The sequence below is a fragment of the Myxine glutinosa genome, chromosome 11 (genome assembly GCF_964187855.1).
Source record: "Myxine glutinosa chromosome 11, kmMyxGlut1.1, whole genome shotgun sequence".
Taxonomy (NCBI): domain Eukaryota; kingdom Metazoa; phylum Chordata; class Myxini; order Myxiniformes; family Myxinidae; genus Myxine; species Myxine glutinosa.
Genome location: NC_136271.1, coordinates 134,335,307 through 134,353,443, shown reverse-complemented (window position 1 = coordinate 134,353,443; position 18,137 = coordinate 134,335,307).

Sequence of the window (18,137 nt, the reverse complement as noted above, 5' to 3'; positions counted from 1 at the left end):
CCGCAAATGGCGGCCCGCCTGTCCTCCGCCAAAGTGGGAATGACGCTCAGCTGAGCGCCGGTGTCGCAGAGAAAACGCCGCCCCGACGCTTGGTCCGGAATGAATAGCAGGTTTCCGGAACGGCCGGCGCTCATGGCTGGTCGTGAGCGCCGGCCCGCCCGTTTCCCGACTTGCCGAACATGCACAGGGGACGACATGATCGGGCCTGCCGCCCGAACCTGGCGTGGAAATAACACCAGGCCGGGTCTGGCGGGGGCTCCGGTCGACGCGCCGGGACCGGGTGACGCGGCGTCGCCGCTGCCAGTCGCGCCGGCCCAGCGGCCTCCAGGAAGGAAGCTGCGTCGCGGGCGTCAGGCGGGTGGGCGGGAAACCGCGCCGCGGGCGCCGACTGGGCGGCGGGCGGGCTCCCGGCAGCCACCCCGACGAGCTGGCTCGCCACTCCGACGAGCTGGCTTGCCGAATCGATCTTGTGGGCCTCCCTGGCGAGGTCGCGGGGGTTCGTGATGGTCGTGCTTGCCAGGGCGACCCGGACCTGGGCCGGGAGCTGGCGGAGAAAAAGCTCTTGGAAAAGGAAATCCGAGGGATGCTCGCCGAGCAACGCGGGCATGTAGTCCATACGTTCGGACGGGCGCGTATCGCCAAGCTCAGGAAGGTCGAGCAGGCGTCGTGCGCGTTCAGCCGGGGAGAGGGCGAAAGCGCCCAGAAGAAGTGCCTTGATGGCGTCGTACTTGCCGTCAGCGGGCGGGCTCTGGAGGAGGCTCAGGCAGCGGGCGGCGGTCACGGAGCCGAGCGCGGCGACCACGTAATGGTATTTCGTGGTGTCCTCCGTAATGCCACGCAGGGCGAACTGGGAGTCCGCCTGAGCGAACCAGACGGCGGCATGTGCTTCCTAGAAAGTGGGCAGTTTGAGGGACACTGCCGTGTCCATCGCCTGTCGTAAACTCGGGGTCACCAGTGAAGGAGCAGCGCTCCTGCTTGAGACGGACGAAGTGACGGACAAGACACAAACTCGTCTGAGAAGATGTTTATTGTATAATCAGCTCGGGAACTCTGAAAACCCGTTTATCGGGTTCGCATATATATATCCAAACCAAAAAGCATACATCAGAACCAAAGCCCCGCCTCTCAGGTGAGGCACGCTTTGGTGGTCATGTGACCGACAGGTGCAAAGGATTATAACCTCGGCGCCGCGGTTTGGCCGCCGGTTACGTCACTGGCTTGGGCCAGGAGATTCTGTTGCTGGTCTCGAGCTTTGGGGGACCCATGGGTCGCTACATATATATATATGTGAAGAAGCGGCTCTTCGTTTGCAAAAGAAGTCCACAAACAGTTTGAAAATGACGCAGCTTTATTAAAAACCAACTTATACAGATCCGGAGGAAGGCGAACATCGACAGCACGACTCGCCCTTGTGCCACGTTCAGCCCTTCCCGGTGTGCAAAGATTCACAGTTTACTTATATAGGAACACGATTTATCAGAAAATCTCCGAGAGAACAAAGGAACTGGCGAGAGTTCCTCGCACCGTTATCCCTAGCCCCCACCGTTATCCGCTCTGTCATTCGGGGGAGTGCAGCACGCACCTTATCATTCGGACCAGATGTAGTTTCAAAGCTCCGAGGTGACAGAAAATGTAACTCACAGAGAGAAGAGTGCATGTTTGGCCCAGATAAGACCATTATCCAAAGGTTTACAATCCGAGCATCTTACATGAAACTACACATTCCACGCGCGTATAAACGTCCGCCAGCCCGCGGCTCGAGGCGCCATCTGCGAATCAAAGAGGGTTTTTACGACCGGACTTATCAAGGTGAAAGGGCACACGTATACGAAAAACCATTTGCCCAGCACGACCGAAGCGAGCATTTCTCATTTATACTAAAGCGAAGAGAAAAGCCCTTTATTCACTTATGAAAATAGCATATAAGCAACATTAAAATCATAACATATTATTCAAGACGTCTTATACAGAATTCTTAGCAATAACGAATCTACGACTTGACATTCCTTCCTCTTGTCTCGTCGAGACAAAGTATCTTAAGAGACAACGTGCCACATCGGGCTTTATTGAAAAATAATTGTGTAATGCGGGTATCTCCCAAGGGCATATCGTGCGCCCAAAGCGCCTCGCCCGTGCATTTGGCGAACGTGTCGTGTGGTGCGTGCTTGGAGCCTGAGGGCTCAGAACATGAAAGTCCATTAACGTTTCGGATCCACAACGAAGGCGTCTGGTCCAGATGAGGTTCTGCCCCGCCAGGGGGCCAGTCACCTCCCCTGCGGAACTTGCTCCCCCCACCCTTTGCAGACTCAGTCCTTGCAGATCTTCGAAGTTAATCAACGATCATGCCCATGAGATCCCTCACGTGCTGCTGTTCTGGGGAATACATAATATTGTCAGTATCTTGTGTCTCAATTTCCTGGTCAGGGTACAGAGCGTAAAAATCCGATTCACTTGAAGCATTTGAACTTAATACATATGAAGCAAAGAGAGGAACTTCCTTTATGTCAAAGTCTCCCTTGGGCGCCTGGTCGGCTTGCGGGTCTAAGATATCCACGTCGGGTCCCTCGACCGCCAGACCCAGCGTCGCAATCAGATCCATAGTTGGGTCGGAAGGGGGCGTGCAGCTGTCAGCTTGTAATACATAAGCAGCGTTAGCCAGTACACGCAAGGGGTTTATAGCACAAGTATCACAGTCATCACATACACCGTTACAGGCAGCAGCCAGTTCCCACATGGGATCCACACAAGTATCACAGTCGTCACAAAATTCAATACAATTTTCTGGAGCGTTGGTCGCAACTGCCTTGTTGAAGGACCCGTTCAGGTCGACGGCCTCTGTGGTCAGAGCCATAGTCGTTGTCGGCGGCTTCTTCACTTTCCATCCTGTAAAATACTTTCTCATACAGAGGAGGACTAGAGATTTCATTAGTGCCCCCCAAATTACTACCCCGATTATCACAGCCAGTGCGGTCAATAACCACTTCACTATGGTGCCCGTCCATCCCCGGAACCAGTCAGTGAGCCAGCTAAATGTATAAGAATTTTCGCGCGCGATCCGATCGATCGTCAGGGCGTGGCTAGTTTCCCTTAGTCTCACTATTGCGGCTGACACTCCTTCAGATGGATCGGGTATGTAAGTGCAACATTTTCCCTCTATAATTCCGCATACCCCTCCTTTCTCTGCCAAGAGCATGTCCAAAGCCACCCGATTCTGCATCACCATTGTACGCATGTGAATTACCGTGTCCAATAGTATGTCATGAGCCGTAGCGGTGTCGTTTGCCACCTTTTCTAGGGCCAAAGCCAATTTGTCTATCCGGAAACTATCCATGACTGTGCCCGCTCCTGGGAAGAAGAAACCAAACACCTTTTCCCATAGACTCCCGTGTAGTTTAGTGGTTCCATCTTCGTTCATGACTGACCTCTTATAACGCCTGTCCAAGGACTTTGGGTCTAGCTCATCCAGTATCTCAACGTCAGGAAGGACTGAACCCAGATAACATGTGCCCCCCCAATTATTTGGTAAATAGGGGTAAGCCTTGTCGCCGCATATAAACATTGTCCCATGGGGTGGGACCAGGTGGGTGGATAAGCACCGGAGTCCCTTTACCACCCCATTAATCCTACTAACCCCCCTGGAGAATGTTATAGCCGTTATGTTGTGGTTGTGTTTATCTTGCAGTACTATTCGTAATGTAATCCCTGAGCTCCCTTGTCCCAGCTTCCCGGGGAGAGTGTAGGCGCATTCTGATTCTCCCATACGCAAGTGGCCGGAACCCTGGAGGCAGACCCTCCCTTTCTGTGGTTTGACCCAGACGGGGGCAGGCCTCTCGGCCACATGGGCAATCATTGACGGGCGATAATTAAATTGTCGATTGCAACTCTTGCCGTTGTCAACCCCTTCTCTTTCCAGCGTGGTGACTAAACATGGGGAATCGATAGGTTGTGAGCAGAGGTCATTGAGGGACAGAGGTAGCACTATCATGTGTATTCCTGTGGTGCCTGCTTGGGGAAAGTGCATGCACGACCAGCAGTGTGTCCTATTTTGAATTGTTGCCACCTCCCTGGCCACTTTCCAATATGTGTTTTCCCCCCTCTTTGGGGCCTTATCCTGGGGGTGTGGCGTGAGTATGTATTCGATGCATGGTGTGTATTTAGTTTCGCCACTGGCCGCTCCTGGGGTCCAGACGCTGCACCGGACCTGCATAGTCATGCCCTTCTCTAGGCGCGTGCGTGTTTGTAGCTTAAAATCAGGGGTTCCCCATTTGTATCCTGGTTGGGCCAAGGTCTCAATGCTAGCTTGCCCGTTTTCCCGGAACTCTCGTTGCTTTTGTAGTACCATGCCAACGCGTCCAGGCCCTGCCGACAGTGCTAGCCAATTTATGTTCACCCAATTTGTGTGCAGGGCTTTCTGTTCGAAACATGGTAGTGATACTCTTTGTCCCCATGTTACGGTGAGGTGTCGGGTTTCGTTTTCGCATCTATTGGAATCGGAGTTTCCCCTAGCTGCTGTCGCTATCAATAGTATTGTACCTATGATTAGGCCCATCCTTACTGTGGTTGCTGTGGTGTAGTGTCTGGTGCTTGTATGGCCAACTTACAGTGCGTGGCGTGGATCCACGAGGTCTTGCCCTCGCAAAAGACTGCCGTTGGTGTAGTCAGCAACACCTGGACTGGTCCCTTCCACCTTGGTTCCAAGGCGTTCTTGCGGGTGAAGTGCTCCACGAACACCTGGTCTTTTTCCTCTGGTGGAACACCTGGTCCACAAGTCTCCTGGGAACGCCTGGTCTACAGGTCTCCAATTCATAGATTCAATTCATTCAATTCATAGTTTCATAGAACACCTTTTCTCCAATTTCCTAATCCACTTTTTCCAAGTGGATCCAATTTTATCCAATATTCAATTTTTAAATTCAATCCCATTTAATCCAGTCCAATTCAAATTAAATTCAATCCTTCTCTCAGCATCCCATTACCTGTTTCCAACATCAATAAAAATAAAATTATAAAATTAATAAAAATCAATCATCTCAAATCTCAAATCAAATCAAAAAATCAATCAAAATCATAAAAAATCAATAAAATAATAAAAATAAACGAAAATTACTTCAGCTACAGTTTCAACTAGAATTAACACAAACAAACCACCATTAACCTCCATTAACACAAACAAACCACCATTAACCTCCATTAACCTCCCCCTATTATTTATTTATTTTCACGAATAAACAAATAATAGAAATAACCTGGTCTACTTCCAATTTCAATTCTGGTCAGTTCTGGTGTCTGGTCACACACAATGTTTTCCTCACCCACTGTGATTCGCTCAAAATAGATTCTCACTGTTATGTCTGAAATTCGTCTCATGAAAACCCATTCAAGAGTCCGGTGTAACAGACAGCCAAACACATAGACACGCCGAAGACCCCAGGGTACCCATCAACCTAGCTTGTCCCCAGATCCACAACACAGCGAAACATGTAACTTTACTAAAACTAGAACGGGCACTCGGTAGAGCGCATACCTTCGCCGCAGCTACTTTTGTTGCCAAAATAAAAGACTACAAGATCTGTGTAGCAAAGCCACACCTACGTTGTCATGCGGGAAGATTTGTTTCAAATTAAACCATTCTATCCCGCCAAAAGTTTGATATTGTAATCACATCCATGACCTTTTCATGACCTTGACCTTTGACCCGATCGATTCCAAAATCTAATCAAATGGTTCCCGGATAATAACCTATCATCCCACCAAATTTCATGCGAATCGGTTGAATACCTTTTGAGTTATGCGAATAACATACACATACACACACACACACATACAAATAAATACACAGCGATCAAAACATAACCTTCCGCTTTTGCGAAGGTAATAATCACTTACTCATAACTAATACTCATAATAACTCATAATTACTTAGGTAATTACTCATGCCAATACTTACTTAAAATAATGTAATATCCCAATCTTCACCCCCTATGCAAATCGAAGCACCCCGGACAATCCACAACCAATATCAACCACTGTAGCCGCCTTCCCGACTCCAGGCAGCCACACGCAGCCACATACATCTCCATCCACGTCACACAAGACAACAGCCAACGAGTGTGTCCACCACACAGAAACTTTTGGCACTCCTGACACCAATGCAACAACCGAACTCCCAGACAACCAACAACAAAACCCAATCCATCTCCATGGCTCATCAAGCAGTTCCAACTTAATCCAGCTTCACATACCGATTTCCCCAAAAACTCGTGAAACTTCACCCCCATTCTGGAAAAACCCTGGACTAAACCCTGACACCCTAAATAACTTCAGACCCATCTCCAACCTACCCTTTCTGTCAAAAGTTTTGGAACGTGCTGTGGCCACTCAACTCAAACATCACCACTCTGCCAATAACCTGTATGAAACATCCCAATCCGGATTCTGCTCCAGCCACAGTACTGAAACTGCTCTCCTCAAAATCACCAGCGACCTTCTCTCTCCTCTGACGCCGGCAACCTCAACATTTTCATCCTCCTCACCTCAACGCCTCCTTTGACATCATCAATCACACCATCCTCCTCACCCTGTTTAGACCAGCTTGTGCCTATTAAACCCAAATCAGTTCACTCCCAAGCCTACAAGGACCACCTACAGCACTGCAAAGATGTCCTCTACTCCACCTACTACTCTCAAATTATCCACTCTGGCTCCGGAATCCCAAAAGCACTCTTCTCTACAATAAACAAACTAAATAAACAAATAAATAAACAAACTTTACAACGTGAACAAACTCCTCAGCGCCCTGGATACCACCACCTGTCATTCAGAGTAGACAACAGCATCTCCTTTCTCCTTTCTGGCATCCAAATAAAATTCTGGCTTCAAATCAACTTCCTCGAACTTAACTATGATAAATCTAAATTAATCTTCGTTTGCCCAAAACCACTCACCAAATCCACCCATAACTTTGCCCCCAACATCGATGGTTTCCCAGTGTCCACCTTTCCTCACATCCGGAATCTTGGCATCATCATTGACCAAAACCCTCTCCTTTGGAAAATACACTAAACAGATCATAAAGACAGCCTTCTTTCACCTTAAAACATCGCCCGTCTCTGTCCATCCCTTTCCTTTCTGGTTCAAGATTACTCATTTTATTCAATTAATTGGAGCACGATGCATTTTTTTTATGAATTGTGATAAACTGATCATTTGAACACAAATTGAACAAAATTAATCGAACAAAACACTTCCATTAACTCGACATTCTTTTCACAGCACAAAGTTCACTTGAACATCCTTTTCCTGGATACTCCCTCTTTATTTTTATACCATACCATGCTTCTCCACTTGCAACCCAAATATTTTCCATGAAATAAATAAAATGAATTTTATGAATCTTCTCATTATTCGAAAGTTTACAAAATGTCCCAAATCTGTATATTATTTTCTACTGTGGTTATATTAAACCATTATTTTACAAAATCCAACTTTCAATAAACTGAAAAATGCTTCGCCATGGAATATTCCACCACTCATATAAATAATCATAAGAGTTCTGCGAAACATCTCCATCTTTAAAACTTAGCCAACCATTTTTAAACCACATGTTTTCCCCCCAAAAAACAAGTCACATTCTTTGTATATTGCCAACATTGTTCATCGTTTAAGTATCATCCAGAACTAAATTTTTTTATAAACCATCAACTTGTAGATGCATTTATTTATATCCCATTAACCCAAGAACTCTCAATTGCTTGGTTATATTTTAGTAATGTCATATATCCATATTTCTTTTCCAAAATGTTCCTGATATACACATTAATCCCATCTGTCTTTGTTTCCAGATCAACTCAAATCAAGAAATCAACACAAATCCTTATTACCTCCAATCAACTCAAAATTAAATCAAACAATTCAAAACCAGATCGGATCAGCGATCAGAAATCACTTTTCCCTGATTCATTGACCTTATATCCCATCCCAGGTCCAAATTTTGTGACTCACAGTACCTGCCTCCATGGAACAATGACGCCTGAGCACTCAATTAGCCCTCCCAGTACCAAAGACTTACAATCAGACCGACAGACAGACAAATAACAGAGGCATGTCGCCAGCCCCAGCACAGGACATCACCTTTCCGGGCAGGCACAATATAATCCACAGTATCGAAATGCCAATTTCTATCCGGAGCCTCGCAAAGCCAAAATCGGGCATGTTCACTGCATTTCAACCTCCAACCACACGGGGTGTTCCACCCTGCGCCTGCTCCACCATGCAACCCGATCTGTACTTGGTGCGCCCGGCGCCCCCTATAAATCAGCGAGTTATAATAACCACAATATACTTACTTGGTGTACCAATATACCAATATACAGCACCCACCTCTTGATACCACAACTTAATTCATGTTACTTGCATCTCTTTGCATCTTCCCAATTGTCCTCCATTTACCATGACTATCCCCATTGCTCGGTCACACACGTCACTGTGCTCGGCCCGGTTAAATTAAACTCAAGCGTACTGTACCTGACGCTTCCGGTCGGCACCGGAAGTCTGTTTATTTCTTGAGACCCCTGAATCGGGACATCAACGACAATTACAACGACAAACAGAACTCGATATTCTCTGTTCACTAATTACGTACGTGATTTCAGTTTTAACCCACAATATAATGTCCCGATATTCTCCAGATTTAAGTCCTATATATCCTGCCATTAAATCAACCTCCAGTAGACTGACAGCCTGTCGTTCTTCCAAGGTTAGTGAATTATCTCCGACCTCTTTCCCTTACAAATCTCGAACAAAGGTCAAATGAACTTTAAAAGGTCAAACTTCAAACGGAGAAAGGTGGTACCAGTTCTCATTCCACAACTAATACAAGTCCGGCGACATTCCCGTTCCTTGCAGGAACTCCACATCCGGACAGACAAACGACCACTATTCTGACATGGCTCATGACTCATGTCTAATTCTGACATGAAGATGAAGGACAAGAAGATGAAGGATGAAGGACATGACATGAAGAAGAAGATTCTGACAAGATACTGACATGAACGTCCGACATCCAGCAAAGTCGAAATGACCCACAATGCATTTGGGCACACATCCTCCGAGCAACCTCATACAGCACACCCGTGACTCGCGGCTCGCTCGGCTCCTGCCCGAACGCACAATAACTCTACCCAAACTTCCACGGAGCCGCACGGCGGAAACACAGGTTTGTACCACACTTTAATTAAACGAACATCGCCAGGATTCTCGGATAGACGTTAATTTCACAACACACACGACAAGAATCCGATTTAAATTCAGAGATCGCCGATCGACCTGGCACAACCATCTCAACGCGACGACGCCACGCCGCCCCCCGTCCTGGCGCGCACCCTCGTGCCTCCACACGAATCCCAACACTCCCAAACAGATGAAAATCCGGACTCAGTTCAGGACCTCACCTGTTCCCTCGGATAGTCGCTAGGGAATGTCAAGTAGACCACTTACAAAGCTTCACACCGAAACCCTCTGCTTTGCATATGTCATACAGACAAATACATTGGCCAGATACACACGTCAATTAACATCCCAATATACATTCATTCCTCATTCATATACGAGTGAGTCTCCCAGACTTCGCGCGAAACTCAGATCGACTCAAATCATGCCTTTCTCCAGCCACTCCCATGTACAATCTTTGCTCATTCATGTTACGTCTCTCATTCAAGGAAAAGGATTTTTTGGGACGGGTTGGACGGGGTGGGTTGAGGTGAAAAAGGGAAGGCAGGGCGGGGGGTGTTGGGGTGTTGCCTAGAGCCCCGGGACTGAGCTCAGGTCTTGGGGGGGGGGGGGTGGGGGGTCCTTTTGCACGGCCCAATTCTGCGGCTGTGGAGGGGGCCCTTGTATGTTCCAGTTTTGGGGAGGGGGCCCTTGTGGGTTCCAAATTTTGGGGAGGGGGCCCTTATGGATTCCTGGGCAAGCATTTGCAACATGTCGTCCTTTACATCGGCCTTCTTATCGTCGCCCATGTCCCACTGCTCGGCCGCTTCATCTAATTGGTCGGTTAGCCTTAGTGCGATGTGTACCCCGGCCAACAACAGGTCGACCAGGGCCCCCCAATCGTCGAGGGTCTGGGCCGGGGTTGGTGCTACATTCGGCCAGCGTGCGTGTACTTTGGCCTGGTCCCACACCCGCGCTGGCAATACAGCCTCTCCCATGTGGCAGACGTCCCGCCAATCTGCGCCTGTATTTTGTATCCACAAACGCATAAGTTCCGGTACGTGACTGGGCTGTTCAGCCAGCAAGGTTCTCACCCGCTCCTGCATAGCCGCCAAATCTGGTTCTTTCAAATGGTTTTTTTAAAGGGACACATCTCGATTGTAGGCTGTGGGTTCTCCGATTCCGTGAGCCCTTCCACTGAGGGGTACAATACAATACTCCTAGCCCTTCTGGGGCCGCGAACCCGCTGTCCGCCCCACTAATTTCTTGTCCTCTAAAAGGGTTGCCCGGGCTAAGGTGAACCTGGGGGGCGGCTGGTCTAGTTTTCTGGGGGTCTAACCCCTGGGGGAACAGGGGCGGGGGTGGGAGAGGTGGCGCCTGTAGCCCGGGGACAGGGCTCAGGGCTTGGGGGGGTAGAGGCATGGTGGCTACCTCCCCTGTCGCGGGGTCTTGGTCCGGATTATGGACGAGCGGCATTAGCCGCTGATTTGCTTGCTTAACTACCTCCTTAATTGTTTTGTCCTGAACCTTGTCTGCTTGTTTCTTTTGGCCCTGAAGCTTCAGTACTTCCCCTGCCAAGCTAGCCTGTCTTGAGGCTGCCAGTCGCTTCATTCCTTCCTTTTCCCACCAGCCATACACTTTCCAGTAATCGGGTGGGAAGTGTTTCCTTTCCCTTTCTAGCTTATCCAAAGCTCCGTACAACACTTCCAACTTGTCAAGTGCAAACGACCCCTCCTCTGGCCAGGGATTATTTAAATCTTTAGTTAACACAGCCCAGTCCTTTACTGGTCTTACCGCGGCAAAATGATGCCTCTTAAACATGAAAGATGCCGGGGTTCCCTTAAGGGGTTCCCCTTCTTTCATTAGCTTGCTTCCCATCTTATTGCTCTGGGCTGATCCTTCCTGGAAAGTTCTCGGCCTGGCTCAACCTTTACGGCTGTCCGACCTCACTTTTCCCCTTTCCCTTGTTAACTATAACGTTACCCTTATCGAACGTTATCTTTACCGATATCCTGCGCAAATCCTTTTACTGGCCATGTTCTTATGGCCCTCTAAGTTAGCCACAGCCCTTCGTTCCCTGGCATGCAATGGCATACCCCATCTTGTCTCTGGGCTGTTCCTTCCTGGAAAAATCTTGGCCACCTGGCTTCAACCTATATGGCTGTCCGACCTCATTTTCCCCTCCTGGTGCTAACTGTAACTTTAAGCTTACTGTTAAGTCCTTACTGGTATCCTGCGCAAAATCTATTCTTAGCTTTACCCTTAATGTTTATCCTGGCTTTAACAAAGCCACGTCATTCTGAGGCCTAAAATGAGCCTTTACTTACAATTTCTGTTCGAGTGCAGGCAGCGCGGAGACAGGGAGACTGGAGCCGCTCGAGGGAGGAAGGTACGAATTTGGAATAATAGCCCTCTGATATAAAACAACTCTCACCTTTAATCAAATCAGCGTGCCGGCGCCGGCCTCAGGCAGCCTTCCTCCTGTCCCTCGGGCTCCGTTTCCCGTCGTCCGGTGCTGCACCCCACTTCTGGTACCATCTGTGAAGAAGCGGCTCTTCGTTTGCAAAAGAAGTCCACAAACAGTTTGAAAATGACGCAGCTTTATTAAAAACCAACTTATACAGATCCGGAGGAAGGCGAACATCGACAGCACGACTCGCCCTTGTGCCACGTTCAGCCCTTCCCGGTGTGCAAAGATTCACAGTTTACTTATATAGGAACACGATTTATCAGAAAATCTCCGAGAGAACAAAGGAACTGGCGAGAGTTCCTCCCACCGTTATCCCTAGCCCCCACCGTTATCCGCTCTGTCATTCGGGGGAGTGCAGCACGCACCTTATCATTCGGACCAGATGTAGTTTCAAAGCTCCGAGGTGACAGAAAATGTAACTCACAGAGAGAAGAGTGCATGTTTGGCCCAGATAAGACCATTATCCAAAGGTTTACAATCCGAGCATCTTACATGAAACTACACATTCCACGCGCGTATAAACGTCCGCCAGCCCGCGGCTCGAGGCGCCATCTGCGAATCAAAGAGGGTTTTTACGACCGGACTTATCTAGGTGAAAGGGCACACGTATACGAAAAACCATTTGCCCAGCACGACCGAAGCGAGCATTTCTCATTTATACTAAAGCGAAGAGAAAAGCCCTTTATTCACTTATGAAAATAGCATATAAGCAACATTAAAATCATAACATATTATTCAAGACGTCTTATACAGAATTCTTAGCAATAACGAATCTACGACTTGACATATATATATATATATATATATATATATATATATATATATATATATATATATATATATATATATTATGTGTGTATGTGTGTGCGCGTGTGCGCGTGTGTATATATGTGTGTGTGTATATATATGTGTGTGTGTATATATGTGTGTGTGTATGTGTGTATATATATCTGTGTATGTATGTGTGTGTGTATTGTTGCAGTTCTGAGAATGTACATATACCATCATTAAAGGTTAAAGGTGTGCCCCCCATAGTTAGTCCACAAGCAACATGTAGGCCACCTTAGAATATTAGTTATGTCATAGTATGTGTGTAGGATAAGGTCATTCTCATCAGTGATACCTGCGTTGTGTAAAAGAAATAATAAGCTTAGGTCCCGTTCATTTTGCGGCCCACCCTCCAAATCGACCTCGTTGGGCAGCATCCATCCCGCACCCTGATTCGGCTAATCCAAGGATTTTCGCTCGAAACCAGCCAAATGCCACGGGGTAGGCCTGGAAAGGGGCAGGAGCGCGAGGTCGGGGTGTGGCCACGTCAAGCAGCACGTCAAAGGCGGAGACGGTGAGAGCCAACAACCAACCAGGGATCAATGGGCATGGCTTAAGGGGCGTGGTAAGAGCGCGGCTGGCAAGTTCCAGAGGGTTCACTGGGCGGCGCTATATAAACGCGCGTACAAAGCCCTTCCAGAGGACTGACGCAACTGCACTCGTTGAAAAGGACGGCCCTTATGAGAGAACTGTATAAGAGGACTGACGCAACTGCACTCGTTGAAAAGGACGGCCCTTATGAGAGAACTTAATTGATCTTAATTGGGAGAATTGCTGGCGACGGTTCGTTTTTTCGCAGGTCTCCACGCTCTCCATCGAAATCGAAGTTAAGTCATTGTTCCAATTTGTATTTTTGTTATAACTGTATTTCTTTTATGGTGTATGTACGTTTATTGTCCCGTCAAAGATTTTCGGTGCAAATCTTTCATACCTGTATTGAAAATCGCGTTAATTCGTGTCGTCTCGAGGTCTTGTACAGTGTACACTGTACAACCTTGAGGCTTTGTTTTTCTCTCAGCGCCTGTCGTTTGTGATCCAATAACTTTCGTTCTCTGTTTTCGCAGTCTTTCCACCCCAAAGCCTACTTCCTTATGTAAATCTCAACTCAAAAAAAAAAAAAAAAAAAAAGACTACCTTCTCTGTGCTCATTCGTTTATTCATTCTTATTCGTTCGTTCGTTCTTCGACCACGTGTTTCTCCCCCATTTCCCCAGATAGATTGTCAAATTTCAATTCGTTATTTTATCGTCCATGTGATATTGTTTGATTATAGTTAGTTTTGGTTTGAATTTCCTGTAACTCGTAATTAATTAATCATTTTCTGCCCTTGTGTGTGGCCTTGTAGTTGTACCCCCGTCGGTGTTTTGTTAACTTAAGTGTGTTTTGCTTGGCTCTTGGTTTTTTCCCTTCTACCCCGAACATAATACTGTCTAACGTTCTAATTCCCCACCCCCCCCCCCCCCCAAAAAAAACAAAAAAAAACAAAAACATTTATATTTCTTTTCTCCACGTGTACTGTTGTCTCATCCTGTATTTTCTGTCCAGGTGTGCTGTTCGCCCCACCCCCATTATCTCCTTGCCATCCACCGTTTGCCCTGTTCACGTGACTCGTGGTGGTCCCTCTCGGCTCTCCCCCCGTTGGTATTTTTGTGCATATAAGATTGTTCATAGTTCTGTTTAAATATTTTTAAATATGTTTAACCTTTCCCCTTCTGTTTTTTATTCAGTGGTATATTACAACACGCTGTTTTTCTTCCTATTTAAAAGGCTTTTCTCAATTTCCTCTCCAACTCATTCCACTTCAAAAAAAAGAAATTCAATATCTTATACGTCTCCCTCACTACATGGTCTAAATTCACATTCATTCCATCCCTCCTCCATCATCCTGAACCGGATTGCTAACTTGAAAATCACAACAAACCCAATTTGTTATCAATGTTCGTCTTTCATTAATCATCCACTTTCTAAACTCCCCTCTTGCCCCTCCCATCCAAATCCCCCCCCTTGCACCTACACTCCGAAACTTCCCCCTTGCCCCTCCACTCTTAAACTCCCCCCTTGCCCCTCCACTCCTGAACTCCCCCCTTCCCCTTCCCCTCCTAAACTTCCCCTTTGCCCCTCCCCTCATAATCCCCCCCCTTGCCCCTCCACTCCTGATCTCCCCCGTTTCCCCTTCCCTCCAAAACTCCCCCCTTGCCCCTCCCCTCCTAAACTCCCCCCTCACTCCTCCCCTTCAAAACTCCCCCCCAATCCCTCCCATTCAATTCTCCCCCCATACCATTCCTCTCCAATTCTCTCTCCTCCACCCTCCTCCTCCAAGCTGCCTCCTCCCCACTTCGTCTCCCTTCTATCTCATACCTCAACCCCCCCAAACCTTCTACTTTCCTCTGCCCCCCCTCAAACAACCCCTCACTGTGCCGCATCCCTTCACCAGCAAACCTTTCATCCTCCTCATCCTTCCCTTTCTTGGAACTCTTCTGCAACATCTGAAACACTATCAACTGCTCTCCCTACCTCCCCCTCTCATCCTTCATCTTACCCTACTCCTCCCCTCCCCTGTCCTGTACCCGATGCTCCCCCTCTCTCTTCATTAACGGTATGGACCTCAAACATCCGGGGCCTTCGCTCAAACCTGACTGATCTCTCCATACAGGTTGCTTCTGACAATCCAGACTTGATCTGCTTAACAGAGACTTTCCTCCTTCAAGATGTCTCTGATTCCTTAATATCTCTTCCTGGTTACTCCCTCCTCCGGTATGATAGACCTGAGCCTCGGCCTGGTGGTGGGGTGGCTATCTTTGTCAAAAACTCTCTTCCTCACTCTCCTTGCACTGCTCTCTTTCCTCCTCACCCGCAGGAGTACCTCTGGTTACGGCTTCCTCTCCGCTCCCACCTTTTGTTCATATGTGTTCTGTACCGTCCCCCAAACAGTGATGACTCCATCTACATTTCAATGTCTGACAACATGGACCAACTTCTATCCACTCATCCCAACTCTCTCTTCCTCATATGTGGTGACTTCAACTGTCATCATGCCACCTGGTTGGGTGTGGGTTCCTCTCTCACTAGTCATGGCACCTCAGCAAAGGACTTCTGTGACTCACTGGGATTGACACAATCTGTCAATTTCCCGACCCGGATCTCAGCCAATGGAGTATCTTCTCTTCTAGACTTGGTTATGACAAACTTCCCTGCTAATGTCTGCTGCTCTTCTTCTGCTCCAATCGGTTCTTCTGATCATGTGCTTGTCAAAGTGGACATTTCTCTGGCCATTCTCAGAGAGCCTCCTCAGCGTCGACGAGTCTGGCATTTCACTCAGGCTGACTGGGACGGTCTTCAAGCAGCCATCAATCGTCTGGATTGGTCTCCCATCTCCACTGCCTCTGACATCAATTCTTCCTGGGAATTCTTCCAAAGCAAACTGATCTCTCTCATGCACAGATTTATCCCATCTCGCCTTCAATTGTCTTACCCTTCCTCCCGTCCATGGTACACTGAATCTTGTGGTGAGGCAGTTGCCCTGAAACAACTTGCCTTTGCCTCTTGGAAGGCTAATCCAACTGAAGGAAATCTCAGTTCCTTCCACCAAGCTCGGAACAAGTGTGTGTCTACCCTCAGGAGTGCCAGGAAGCACTATCTCTCCTCACTCAAGAATGAACTCTCAAACCTGTCTCCTTCCTCCAAATCCTGGTGGCGTCTGGTCAAATCCGTTTCTGGTGTTTGTTCCCCCTCCATCCCCTCCCTTACCTCAAATGGCCACACAGTTGACATCGCACGTGACAAAGCCGAATGCCTCAACTCTGTGTTCGCCTCGAAATCCTTAGTCCCAAACCCATCTCTCTCTGTTCCCACCTTTCCCAGTCGAACCCAAATGCTCCTGGACTCTGTGTCCTTCTCTCCTGACAAGGTGGAGGAGTTTTTGTCAAACCTCGACTCTGATTCTGCAACTGGACCAGACGGCATCAGCCCACGGGTCCTAAAATCCTGCTCTGCCGCTCTATCTCACCCTCTCTCTGTTCTTTTCACCCTATCTTTTGCTCAAGGTCATCTGCCAGCATCCTGGAAATCAGCTAACATTACCGCTTTACACAAAAAAGGTGCAAAAACAGATCCTTGCAACTACAGACCAATCAGCCTGCTCCCAATTATCAGCAAAGTCATGGAATCCATCATTGCTTCGGATATGAAATCTTTCCTCTTCTCCAATGGCTTGATCTCTGATCATCAATTTGGTTTCAGACCAGGTCACTCTACTCTGGACATGCTGCTTCTGCTGTCTCAACAATGGATGGAGGTCCTGAATGCCAAACAGGAAATCAGAGCTGTCTCCCTTGACATATCAAGGGCCTTTGATACGGTCTGGCACCCAGCTCTGCTCACCAAACTCTCCTCCTATGGTATCCATGGAAATCTCCATGCATGGCTTGCGGACTTCCTCTCTGGTCGTAGTCAACGTGTGGCCCTGAATGGATTTCTCTCATCTCCCCTTCCTGTTCAGGCTGGAGTTCCCCAAGGAAGTGTGCTGGGCCCTGTGCTTTTTCTGGTCTTTATCAATGATCTCTCTGACTCTCTGGAAAATCCTCTCTATCTCTTTGCTGATGACTCCACTCTCTGCCGCTCCATTCCTCTTCCCTCAGATAGGCAGTCTGCAGCCTCCTCACTCTCTGAAGACCTGGACAAAATCACAGACTGGTCAAACAAGTGGAACATGTCTTTCAATCCTGCCAAATCTCACTCTCTTACTATGTCTCTCCGAAAAGATCGACTGGACAACCCTCCCATCTACTTTCTCAACAATCCTCTCCAAGAAGTTCTGTCACTCAAGCTTTTGGGTCTCACTATTTGCCATGATCTTTCTTGGGAAAACCACATTTCCAAGCTGGCCTCCAAAGCCAGTCGCCGACTGGGCATCCTCCGTCGTGCGAAGTCCTTCCTCGGCACACCTGAGCTCCTCACCACATACAAGGCTTTCATCCGCAGCTCAATGGAATACTGTTCTCCCCTATGGGCTGGTGCTCCTGCCTCACACCTGGCTCGGCTTCACGCTGTTGAATCCAAAGCTTTCAAAATCATTGGAATCTCCCGCGATGAAGCTATCTCTGAGGGCCTTTCACTCACTCACCGCAGGCAGGTAGGTGGTCTTTCTGTCTTCTACCGACTCCTCTCCGGCCTTGCTCCCCCAGCTCTCTCCGTGCTCTGTCCCCCAAATATTCCTACAGGTCGCACAAGATCTGCCAGCAATCCTCTGATGGTTAAACTGCCGAAATCTCGGCTCTCTGCTCACCTTCACTCTTTCATTCCTCTTTTCTCCCGCCTGTGGAACAAACTCCCACACTCCCTTCAATCCCTCTCCTCCCTCCAGGTCTTTAAAACAGCTGTTCACCACCATCTCTTATCTTCCCCCATCCATAACCTTGATCTTTTCTACCCCCACTAATTCACCCCAGATCCACCTTGTTTGAAATTCCAACTTATTTCCTGGAAATCCTGGCAGTGTCCATATGTTTATACCTCTCCCACCCCCCCCCCCCTTCACATGCCTCCCCCCCCCTTCACATGCCTCCCCCCTTCACATGCCTCCCCCCCAAAGCCCTCTCCCTCCCACAGATCTCTCGAAGTCTCCATGTCTCTCG